The sequence below is a fragment of the Miscanthus floridulus genome, chromosome 5, assembly GCF_019320115.1.
Source record: "Miscanthus floridulus cultivar M001 chromosome 5, ASM1932011v1, whole genome shotgun sequence".
NCBI lineage: Eukaryota > Viridiplantae > Streptophyta > Magnoliopsida > Poales > Poaceae > Miscanthus > Miscanthus floridulus.
In genome coordinates this window covers 124,856,597-124,870,072 of record NC_089584.1, presented here as the reverse complement: position 1 = coordinate 124,870,072, position 13,476 = coordinate 124,856,597, and positions in this window count along the sequence as shown.

Genomic DNA, 13,476 nt, shown 5'->3' with positions numbered 1-13,476 from the left:
AATATCAAAACCAATTTTTACTCCTATTTGCATCTACTTACTTTTCGGCGACTTCGTCAATTTGCATTATTTTCTCTTTATGAGTTCTCATTGATTCAGCGAGCTGCATCGCTTCAGTGCGACCTTCGGCGATCCTCGAGTTCTGCATGAGTACCTCTTGGCCGTGACTTCCGGGCGTATCGCTGTTGTCAGGACCAAAGTGCTCGTATCTTCATCCTTGTCGATTAACAGGTCAAATCGACTGGCACGCCTTGGATACCGATTCGGGTATTAGCCCTTTGTGTTTGCAGATCCACTTTTGCATCAACACATCTTTTGGCACGCCCGGTGGGACCAATCAATCCGATCAATATGTTCAATTCCGAGATCGATGCGGGGAACATTATCGCGGTATCAGAAGAAGATCTTAAGGAAGAACAGAGGCAGGCTATGGAAAAGGCCGTAGAAGAATACAGGCAGCTTTGTCTGAAATCGTTTAGCCTGAACAAGAGTGGACAAGTTATCCAGAAGCAAGATTTGTCGTTGCCTCGGCAGGTTACCTTTGACTCCAACCCTGGTAAACTTCAAGAGATGGTTAATTCTGCAGTAAATTATGCTTTGATTAATCATTCCAATGTGTTGTCCAATATTGTTCATAATGCTGTGGTTCGAACTCTCAAAGAAGGACAAGCGTCACCGCATTATGTTGGGCCTGCCTATCACCAACCAGAGCCGGCATCTGTCAATACTCCATCGGCTCCCTCGGCCGTTGTGGGTACAGAAGTTACTTCTTCTCCAGTATCGGCAGGCTTACATAATATTCAATCTACACCGATATGATCAGATCCGGTACTACCAGGAGGACGAATTCAGCTTAGCACAGATCTATCGGCATCAGCTATGTCAGGTCCTGTGTCTCAGAATAGCCAGATTTCTACTAATTGGTGGGGATATGGTATGCCTCCGGGGTCATCTGCTTTCAATCCTGGATTACCTCAAGTGTTTGACGCAGTAGGAAAAGCTCCTGTACCATTGGCTGTTTCGCCGATGGCCCAAGTGCCTCAATATGCCACAACAACTACTGTGCAACCAACTCCAGGGGGTTTCCAGATGCCTTCGGTTCAAACGCCCAGTTCAAATCCATCGGCAAGCTTACTGCCGATACAGCAGAAAGCCCCTATTATGAGTCAAACTGGGGTTCAGTTTATGCCTCAAGCTGGTTATAATTATCCAACAATGTCAGCAAATTACCAGCCATTGGTGAGTTTTGTACCGATGGGTTCTAATAATGGTTGGTCAGGACAGTTACCTGTTCAACACACAGTTCAGCAAAATCAACAGATTGCAGGGATTCAACAAGGTTATATGCAAGCTGGTGTTCAGAATCAAGCATCGGCAGCTCAGCCGATGAATCCTTTCCAACAGGTTAATGGACCACAAGTAACGGCAAATATGCCGATTGCTAGAGATCGTGGGCCACAAAGATATGTGGAAGGATATCAGCAGGTACCTCCTGTAGAAATTCAGCTAGTTCGTCAGCAGGAAGCTGCTGCTTTTTGGGCCGATAGGATAGCAGAAATTATGAAGGATCAGTTTGGGATAAAGCCCAAGGTTAATACTTATTCTTATCAGACTCCATATCCTCCTGCATATGATTTAATTCCTCTCCCAAATCGGTACAAGGTACCAGATTTCACTAAATTCTCCGGGCAGGATGATACATCAACAATGGAACACGTCAATCGCTTCATTATTCAATGTGGAGAGGCAGCTAGCAGAGATGAATTAAGAGTTCGATTATTTTCATCATCTTTGTCTGGATCGGCATTTACGTGGTTCATTTCATTACCACCAAATTCTATTATTACCTGGGCTGATCTAGAAAAACAATTTCATAAGTATTTCTTTGCTGGAATCCATGAAAAGAAGCTTACTGATTTAGTAAAATTGAGACAGCGCAATGATGAATCGGTAGAGAGCTTTGTGCAAAGACTACGAGATGTAAAAAATAAGTGCTATAGTCTGGTGCTGGATGATCGGCAGCTTGCCGATCTGGCTTTCCAAGGGTTGTTGCCACATCTTAAAGACAGATATGCTTCTCAGGAATTTGAAAGCCTCAGTCATCTTGTGCAAAGGATCTCCGATCAAGATACTAGGGTTTTTGAACCTAAAAAGAATTAGAGTAAAAAGGTATCATTTATTGAAGAAGTAGGAGATTCTGATTCTGATGAAGAACCAGTTATCGGCTTAGCTGAGTGGGTTAAGAATAAAAAGCCGATATCTTGTCCCTTTGGTCAAAAAGAGCCAGAAAAGTTTACCTTTGATATCACCAAGGCTGACAAAATATTTGATCTTCTGCTTCAAGAGGGCCAAATTAAGCTATCACCAAATCATGTGATCCCATCAGCAGAAGAGTTGAAGAAGATCTTGTACTGCAAATGGCACAATGCAACTTCACACAGTACAAATGAGTGCAAGGTGTTCAGGCAACAGTTACAATCGGCTATTGAATATGGGAGAATTAAGTTTGGTACTTCTAATGCCCAAAGGCCGATGAAAATTGATCAACACCCCTTTCCAGCAAATACGTTGGAGGCCAAAGGGAAGACCAAGGTATTGACGTCCGAGGCTGCTGAGAAAAACGCATCAGTGGATCCCCAACATCGGATAACTACCGATGATGCAAGAAGTAAGGGGTTGCTGGGAGAAAGCAGTAGTTCCAAAAAACCTCCTCGACCTGGCATTGTGATTACTCATCGAAGGCAGCAGGAGGGTTGGCATCAGCGTAATGATCGATATCGACAATAGCAAGAAGAAAGACGTCGGGAAGAGTGGCATCAGCATAAAGATCATTGGAGGTGCCCATTTTTTATCCATTGCTGGGAGGAAGGTATTAAATTGCCAACTATTGAAAATTGCCCTGAGTGCAATGGTTATTATGGGATCAATCGGTCAGAAAGAAGATTTCAACCTGGCAATCAGGGTTTATTTATCAATGAGCCGATCGGAAGCAGAGCATCAGTACATGATCGGCTGGGGGGCAGACTTAGTGTACATAAAAGGCTTGGTAAACGCGCTAGATGTTTTCCGAGGAATCAAGAGGAGCTTGAGGAAATGGCAAATGCAAGAGTTCCTGATGAGGAAATATTCTACAGGGACCCTAATATACGCCGTGTGGAATCGACTAGGACCTGTTATCAGCCGGTTTGGAAAACCAAGTTTCCTCGATGGTGCCCGGAGGGTCTAACAAAGACACAGAGAAGGAGGATGCAACGTGAGCGTCAGGAGGATTTATACCAAGAGGAAAATTCCTCCAATGAGAAGTCTGGTCATCAGCAATGGCAGGTAAAACACAAAAATAAGGGTCCATCGGCAGATGTTAATATGGTATTCATGTTGCCGATGGAATTTTTGGCACTATCTGATAATGAGGAAGAAGTTGTTCTCTCTGATCAAGTAGCTCAGTTGACACTAGATCCAATGATGGCTGTTTTTGAGAAACCTACCAATGACGAGAGATAGCATCTTAAGGCTTTGTTTGTGAAGGGCAGAGTTGATGGGCAGCCTATGTCTAAGGTACTTATTGATGGAGGGGCTGCGATTAATATTATGCCTTATGTGATGTATTGGAAACTTGGTAAGGGAGATCAAGACTTGACCAAAACCGATATGATGCTGAAAGATTTTGAAGGCAATGTGTCGCCGGCTAAAGGGGCAGTATGCGTTGAATTGACCATCGGCAGCAAAACCTTACCGACGACGTTCTTTGTTATTAACGGCAAGGGTGCATATAATCTGCTTCTAGGGAGGGATTGGATTCATGCTAATTGTTGTGTTCCTTCTACAATGCATCAATGCCTCGTACAGTGGATTGGGGATAAGATTGAGGTTGTTCCTGGTGATTCTTCTTATATCATCGCATCGGTAGAATCAGATACTTATGAGCGAACTAAATGCATATTAGGAGAAGTTTGGAAAAAAGAGTTCCTTAGAGTTGCTGATTATGAAATTCCACCGATCCAAGCAGTCAATTCTGAAGAAGAATTTTAATGGATAGGTTTGCCGATGATGGAAAATTAGGTCAAGGGTTCACATCGGCAGATGATTTAGTAGAAGTAGATATCGGTAATGGCGATAGGCCAAGACCTACTTTTATTAGTGCTAAGTTAGATTCCAAGTGTAAGCAGCAAATAATTGATGTGTTAAAGGAGTATAAAGATTGTTTTGCTTGGGATTATACTGAGATGCCTGTATTAGACCGATCGGTAGTTGAACATCGGTTACCTATCAAATCTGGATTTCGGCCACATCAGCAGCCAGCGCGCCGATGCAACCCTAATATACTTCCTGATATTAAGGCCGAAATAACTAAATTAATTGAGGCAAAGTTTATTCGGCAGTGTCGATATGCAGAGTGGATCTCTAATGTGGTTCCTGTTTATAAGAAAAATAGAAAACTTCGTGTTTGTATTGATTTCAGGAATCTCAACAAAGCCACACCGATGGATGGTTATCCAATGCCGATTGCTGATTTATTGATTGATGCTGCAGCCGAACATCAGATTATCAGCTTTATGGATGGTAATGCAGGCTACAATCAAATATTCATGGCTGAAGAAGATATTCCCAAGACTGCTTTCAGATGTCCAGGTCATGTAGGGTTGTTTGAGTGGGTAGTCATGACGTTTGGCTTAAAAAATGCCGGTGCTACTTATCAGAGAGCTATGAACTTTATTTTTCATGAATACATCGGCACATTAGTGGAGATCTACATTGATGATGTGGTGATTAAGTCTGGAGATATCACAAAACATCTAGCCGATCTGCGAAAGATACTGGAGTGTACAAGGAAGCATGGATTGGAGATGAATCCTAATAAATGTGCATTTGGCGTATCGGCAGGTCAGTTCTTGGGTTTTATGGTGCATCAGCGTGGCATCGAAATCAGTAGGAAGTCTATTGATGCAATTAACAAGGTGGTTGCTCCTGCCAATAAGACTGAATTGCAATCTTTGATCGGTAAGATTAATTTCATTAGAAGATTCATATCTAATTTGTCGGGTAAGATCAAGGCTTTCAGTCCATTACTTAAATTGAAAGCCAATCAGGAATTTGTATGGGGAGCTGAGCAGCAGTTAGCCCTCGATGAAATTAAGAAATATTTAACAAATCCTCTAGTGCTAGTTCCACCTCAACACGGGAAGCCTTTTAGGTTATATTTATCAACTGATGATACAGTTATCGGTTCAGCTCTTGTTCAAGAATTTGAAGGGAAAGAACGTGTTATTTATTATTTGAGCAGAAGACTAGTGGATGCTGAGACGAGGTATTCGGCCATCGAAAAATTATGTCTATGTTTATACTTTTCGTGTGTCAAATTAAGGCATTATTTGTTATCTGCCGAATGTACGGTCGTATGCAAAGACGATGTAGTTAAGTATATGCTGTCGATGCCGATATTAAGTGGTAGAATCGGCAAGTGGATTTTAGCATTATCAGAATTTGAACTACGTTACGAATCAACTAAGGCAGTTAAAGGGCAAGTGATGGCTGATTTGGTCACTCAGCATTATGATTCAGTGGACTCTTTGGAAGTTGCTCCCTGGACACTTTTCTTCGATGGGTCCACATGTGGTGAAGGAGCAGGTATCAGCATTATGTTAATTTCACCTTAAGGAAGGAAGTATGAGTTTTCATTGCCGATTGTTGCTACGTCGACGAATAATCAGGCTAAATACCAAGCCTTGGTAAAAGGGTTAGAATTACTGAAGGAGATATGTGCCGATGCTGTTGAAATCTTTGGTGATTCTATGCTAGTTATAAATCAATTGGCTAGACTTTATGAATGCCGAAGTGAAGCTTTGATTTCGTATTATGAAAAATGTGTGCAATTATTGAAAGGATTTAGGGATTTTCGTCTTGAACATATCCCTCGATTGCATAATGAGGAAGCTAATCGACTAGCTCAGCATGCTTCAGGGTATCAACTTATTCAGGAAGTGCTAACATCGGCAGTTAATACCGATGACTGGAGAAAGGAGATTGTCGATTATTTAAAGGATCCATATAAAAAGGTTGAAAGACGTATAAGGTTCCAAGCTACTAAGTATATGCTCCTCGATGATGAATTATATTATCGAACTATAGATGGAGTTTTACTCAGATGTGTTGGTAGTGATGAATCGAAAACTTTGATGGGTGAAATTCATGAAGGAGTGTGTGGTGCGCATCAATCGGCTTTCAAGATGAAGTGGACGATCAGAAGGAATGGATACTATTGGCCGACTATTCTTGAAGATTGTTTTAAATATTTTAAAGGATGTCAAGGATGTCAAAAGTTTGGTAATATTCAAAGAGCGCCTGCATCGGCTATGAACCCTATAATCAAACCATGGCCGTTCCGGGGATGGGCTATTGATCTAATTGGTCAGATTTATCCGCCATCGAGTAAGGGATATAAATTTATTCTGGTTGCTACCAATTATTTCACAAAATGGGTTGAGGCAATTCCTTTGAAAAAGGTGACATCGTTTAATATGATTGATTTTGTGAAAGAGCATATTGTTTACCGATTTGGTATTCCTCAGACTATCACTACCGATCAGGGCACTATGTTTACATCAGGAGAATTTGATGAGTTTGCTGTAGGTATGGGAATTAAAGTTTTAAATTCTTCTCCATATTATGCTCAAGCTAATGGTCAAGCTGAGGCTTCTAACAAAGGGATCATCAAACTCATTAAGCGCAAAATTGAAGAAAATCCTAGGAAGTGGCATACAGTATTAAATGAAGCCTTGCGGTCATATTGGATGTCATATCATGGTGCAACCAAAGTAACGCCTTATCAGTTAGTATATGGACACGATGCAGTATTGCCTTGGGAAATTAAAGTTGGCTCTAGGCGAATACATTCTCAAGATCAGCTAACAGCCGATGATTATAATACTCTTATGAAGGATGAGTTGGAAGATGTGGCGGGTCATCGGTTAAGGGCTTTAGTTAGCATCGAAGAAAATAAGAAAAGAGTAGCTAGATGGTATGACAAGAAGGTGAAGATAAAGGAGTTTGCCGATGGAGATCTGGTCTGGAAACTGGTTTTACCGATTGGGACTAAAAGTTCAAAGTTTGGAAAATGGTCTCCTAATTGGGAAGGTCTATATCGGATAAATCAGTTTGTTCCTAGTAACGCATATATTCTAGAAACCCTCGAAGGGGTTGTGTTTCCTAGAGCATTAAATGGAAAATATTTAAAGAAATATTACCCTAGTATCTGGATGGATGCATAAAAGTATAAGTGCCGATAACAGTCCTATCGGCTAGAATTATGCAAGGATGTCAATGTCTCATAAAGTGCCGATACAATAAACAAGATTACAAGTTCAACAAGGATTGGATAGCTAATATCGCACGCAGGCGAATCTGCTCGTCTTCCTCCATTTCTTTGATATCATCATCGGCAGTACCCTCCACGGGCTTGAGTTTTTTCTTCATGGCCAAAGCTTTGCGAGCCTGGATATCTCTTTCTTGTTGAAGGGTTTTGATGGCATTGGGTAGCTGGCTTTCTTCTTGTTGAGCATGAGTTAAAGCTGCCTCGATTTCTTTCAATTCAGCCAATAGAGCCATCTTCCTTGCTGATAAATCCAAGATTTTCTGCTTGAGTTCAGCACCCGAAGTCTGCAAGTTGCTGATGCCCTTGTGCTTCTCATCAGCAATTTGTTTCAGTTGTAGCATCTCTTCCTTGAGTTGAGCCTGAGCTGCTCTATCGGCAATACGTTGGGCAGCCCGTTGATATTGTAGTTGGCGACTCTCTAAATGGGCTATTGGGAAGAGTACTTCTTCAACATCGGCAGGGACCTAGCCATGGATTGTTTTGAAAATTGCCTTTGCAGGGTCCGAATCATCTACAAGTTGGGCGGTATCCTGCTGTAGCAAGTTCAGGAGAGCTTCCAACCTGGACTTAGTTTCTGCCGATATTGTTCCCAGTACAAGGGAAGAACTTGTTTCCTCTCCATCATCGTCAGAGATGTCAATAGCAAAGGAGAATAGGCTGTTTGGGGAGTCTTGTTCCTAAGAAAAAGAAAAGGAGGTCGGTTAAGGATAAGTATGAATATTGTAAATCAGCTAGGTTAATCGATTTACCTGTTTCAAGGCAATTTCCTGTGCTTGACTTGAAGAAACAACCTGGAGTGTGTCGTGTGAGGGATCGACTGAGCTTGTCGATGGGATGTCCTCTGTGACTTCATCAGTGGTTGGCTCTTGAGGTATGATGACCGATGACATTGGGGCAGATGTAGGGATCGGCATGGACCTTTGTCGTTTTGGCTGTGCCTCGGCATCTGTTAAAGCTTTGCGCTTTGCTTGGGCATCTGCAACGATTGGCTGGGGGGCATCGGCACTTGTTGGTTGTGAAGCTTGGACGTCTGGTACGCTTGCCGATGTACCCAATTGTTGCTGCAAAACAAGTGTAAGGTATGATATTTAACGGATAAAATGAGAAGTCAAGAGAATACCTCTGAAGGTTTGTCAAAAGAAGTGGTGCTTGATATTGGAGGAATTGTCGATGACGATCCAGTGGCAGCTCTTACCCCCTGGTGATTAATGTTAATACAGTTTGTAATCGGTATAAGTAGAAATAAACAAGGTTGTTACCTTGAATGCCTTGACCAAGGTTGTAGCAGCAGCCGATGGAGTGGCCCTAGCTGTAGCCAATCTGGACTTAGAGGTGATGGTCTTGGTACGGATCTTCTGGTGGGTCAAAGCAGTTAAGGTGGGGGCGTTGTAGCCGATCGGTGATATCGGGGAAATAGGCTGAAGATCGAAGGGTTTCCCACTTTTGCTCACCGATGGTGCTGGGTTGTTAACCTGTCATGAGAGAGTCAGTTACTGGTATATGTAGGGAAAAAGCAAAAAGGAGTTAAAAGAAACTTACTGCGTCGTCAGGGATGGCATATTCAGGGTCGATCATGTGCCGATATGTGTGAGCAGAAGTTGCAAACAGTTGTTCCTTCCATTCTCGCCACCATTGCTTGTATGACTCGGTGATGAAGGATACTGGCGTCTAGGTGGATATATCAACATCTATGATATCGGCATCAGGGGAGAGTTGTACCACCTTGTTCCAATCTGTTCCACAGGTGATTGTTTCCCTGGGTTTGATTACATCGGCAAAGCAAAGTTTGATTGGCAGTTGCCCAAAAGCCAATTGACGGGATACTGCCGATGGGTTGTAAAATTCATATGAAATGTTGGTGTTTTCCCGCTACCAAATGTATTCACTGGAATTGCCCTGGGAGTAATGATGGCCATCATGAGTTCCTTATCCTGATTCAGGGTGTCATTGGCAAAGTTGAAAAGAAGGGGAAACCTGTTGTCCTTGTCAATATAAGGTACCCAGGCCCTATGATAACGAGAAAGACCATTGTAGAAGTTTTGGAAGAATCTGCCGATCTGGTCTTCATTGGCCTCTGTTCCGGGAAGGACAATTATGGCTTCACCAAAATTAAGGGGTGAGCATGTTGCCGATTCATCATCCCCAAGCACATGGTCTTTAGCAATTTCTCGTGGGAATTGTTGGGCAAAAAAGTCCCATTGCAAGCGTTTGTGTATATGGGCATTCAGCCACATGTTGATAAATCACCACGGGCCTCCTAGGTTGCCGATGGGTTCGCCAAGCAGAAGTTTCTGAGACACTTGATGAAGAAGATGATAAGTGGAGCTCAGAAGGTATCGGCCAAGAGGAAACCTTACGCCATTAGCCAAAAGTTCAGCTGCGGGGAGGAAGGCGTTGGTTGGTCCTACTGATCGACCACAGAAAATAAATTTTTCTAACCACATATTCAAAAATGTGGCATGTTCCCTCTGGTTAAGTGTCCCAGTCTTCTGGCATTCTTGAATGTATCCCGTCCAACCACCGATGTTGCGGGTATTCACCCTATATTCAGATTTTCTACCATAAATGGAGCCTTCATCGGCAGTTGAAATATCCAAGCCAGTGAGCATGTGGACATCGGCAAGTGTAGGAGTAGCTGGGCCATGTCCAAACATGAAAGTGTTTGTTGTGTCTGACCAGAAGTAAGCAGCTGCAATCATCATCGATTCATTCTTCTGCATATCGGCAATAGATAACCTAATGCATTGGTCTAATTTCCGTTCTGCCCAGTATACTTGCATCGATCTATTAACCCTCAAGTACCAATCTTTCCACCCTTTGGTGGTTTTGGGCCAAGATCGGAATGTGTCTTTCCATAAATTCAGAGAGAAATTTTGGGCTCTAAAGGGGATTCTGTTAACCTCTACATTAATCAGATCGTTTGGATCTGGGTTGCCCATTGGTCCTAGGCATTGGACATGCGGCTGGTCGGTTGGAATAACTAATTTGTTGTGCAGTTCCTAAGTTTGAAGGATCCGGAGAACAAAAGAAAGGAAAAATCACCAACTGTATGGATTTGCAAAAAACTAGGGGAATCAAAGTAAAGGTAATGGAAGAGGAGCGAACCGCGGGGACGTCGAAGTTGACTGCCATTATCTTGAAGAAGATGAAGGCACGAGCCGGAGACTTGAGGTAACGCTGGAGAAGGGTTCTTGTTGGTTGAGGTCGTGCAGTGGTTCATCGGAGTCGCCGTCGGAAAGAGAAAATGTCAAAGATTGGAGTCTGAGGGTAGAAGACAAGTGTTCCGGAGGAATCTATTTATAAGCCGCTTGGAGTAGGGGTATTTTGGACTTATCTCTATGCTGCGCGCATGTAGGTCAAAGTGGTTCAGATGGATATGGTAACTGTTTGCACGATGATCAGGGGATTGTACAGATGGGTTGATGGCAAGTAATCATGACTTGGAAGAGATATCGGTACAGGATATTTTAATTCTGAAAATGACAGCATTATCATGTTAAGATCTTGCCGATGGGTTATTGTTTCGGTATCTTAACCATAATCAAGGCAAGAGTGGTTGGCGATTGTGCGATATTTACTGAAGTGCGTGAATCAGGATTAGATTTGATTGGATTTGATAACAGATCAGGTTTTGGCTTGGAGAATAAGTTACGGTAATCTGGAGTAAATTTCGGAGCATTAATGGTTTTATACTCCGAAATTGGGGGGCATGTGTTGACACCGTTTTTTGCACGTGTTAAAATGTTCGGAGTGGACTAATCGGCAAGGGGAAAGTTACTGTATACTTTGATAGCCGATGAAAGCCAGCTTGTAAAGATGGTTGCCGATAGCTGGTGATGCCGATGAAGGGAGGCTTGAAGATTACTGCCGATGAAACAGGGAGTATGCCGATGAAGGGAGATTTGAGGACTACTGCCGATGAAACAAGGAGTATGCTAATGAGGGAAGACTTGAAGACTATTACCGATGAAACAGGGGGTATGCCAATGGGAAGAAGGACAGTGAGATTTCCATCGTAATTAAGGCGGACAGGGAAATAGATAGGAGTTGATTTCCTTTTCTATATTTGTTAGAGTATGATTCATGTAAGAGTCACGTGTTTCCCTAGATATGGGCTTGGTGTCCTAGTTGTGTTTGGTTGTGTCTCTTTAGATCAGGGTATAAATATGGAGTGAGGGGCAATGTAAATAGATATCAATCAATATCAAAACCAATTTTTACTCCTATTTGCATCTACTTACTTTTCGGCGACTTCGTCAATTTGCATTATTTTCTCTTTACGAGTTCTCATTGATTCGGCGAGCTACATCGCTTCGGTGCGACCTTCGGCGATCCTCGAGTTCCGCGTGAGTACCTCTTGGCCGTGACTTCTGGGCGTATCGCTGTTGTCAGGACCAAAGTGCTCGTATCTTCATCCTTGTCGATTAACAGGTCAAATCGACTGGCACGCCTTGGATACCGATTCAGGTATTAGCCCTTTATGTTTGCAGATCCACTTTTGCATCAACAGATCTAAATTGACCGGACGCTGGAAGTCCGGGTCCGGTCGAACTGACGGGTCAGCACAGTATCCAGGGTTTTGCACCGGACGCTAAGGTGTGTCCGGTCAAGGTGGACCGGACATGTTCGGTCGAAGAAAACCTGATTTGGAAGGTTACTGGAAACGACCGGACGCTGGGGGTTTAGCGTCCGATCACTTATGACAGAGCGTCCGGTCGCTACTTAGCCGTTGCGATCGGGTGGTTGCTGTTGAATGGACAATGACACGTGGCTTACATCGGTTGACCGGATGCTGGGTCTAGACTTTGGTCAGTCTGACCGGAGCGTCCGGTCAGCCCGCAGTGTGCCTAGTGAAGGGATACAACGACTCTATTTTGTGGGGGCTTCTATTTAAGCCCCATGGCTGGCTCAAGCTCACTCTCTTGCACATTTTCATTGACATAGCAACCTTGTGAGCTTAGCCAAAGCCCTCCCACTCATCTCCATCATTGATCCATCATCATTGTGAGATTGGGAGAGAATCCAAGTGCATTGCTTGAGTGATTGCATCTAGAGGCATTTGGCATTCGTGTTGCGCTGCAGATTTCGCTTGTTACTCTTGGTGGTTGCCACCACCTAGACGGCTCGGTGCAGCGGTGGAGGATTAGCACGAGTTGGTGATTGTTCGTGGCTGCCTTCGGTGATTGTAAGGGGAGTTGTACCTTCCCCGGTGGAGTGCCGAAAGGTAACTCTAGTAAATTGCTCGTGTCATTGAGTTAGCTCACTTGTGGGTCAGTTCTTGCGGTGTCCTATCGTGTGGACGAGGTTTGTGAAACACCTCTTAGCCGCCGAACCACCAAGTGTTGGTCGACACAATGGGGACTAGCGTGTTGGCAAGCACGTGAACCTCGGAGAAAAATCGGTTGTCTCTTGTCATTTGCATTCTCCCGGTGATTGGCTTAATCTTCTTCTTGTGATTATTTCATCCCCTATACGGCGGTATAATCACCCTACTCACCTATTTACATTCTTGCAAACTAGTTGATATAAGCTCTTTAGTGTAATTAGAATTGAGAGCTTGCTTTATTATTTACATTCATCTAGTTGAGCTCTTTAGAGGAGCGAGTTTGAGAGCTCTTAGTGAGTAGTTACATAGCAAGTTTGGGTGCCTAAGTAATCATTGCAACTAGAATTATTGGATAGGTGGCTTGCAACCCTTATAGAGCTAGAGCAAGTTTGCATTACGCTATTTGTCATACTAATCAAATTGCTCTAGTTGATTTGTAGATTTTTAAATAGGCTATTCACCCCCCCTCTAGCCATATTAGGACCTTTTAGTTGGCAAGGCTCAAAAACGTGTATGTGTATTAGCAGAATCAGTAGCCTCCAAAGGTGGAGGCTTGAGGGTATTTATAGCCCCCTTGAAAAAACTAGCCGTTATATAGCTGTTGCCATACCGGACACGTCCGGTTTGACTTACACTGCGCCAACGGTAACTGAGTTACAGTGATATTGTGAGGCATCGAAACTCCCGATGAATGCCGGAACTTCTGACTCACGTCGGAACTCCTGACCCTCAAGGCTTTTCAAAACTAGCCGTTGGCCTCTGGTCGTCCATACCAGACACG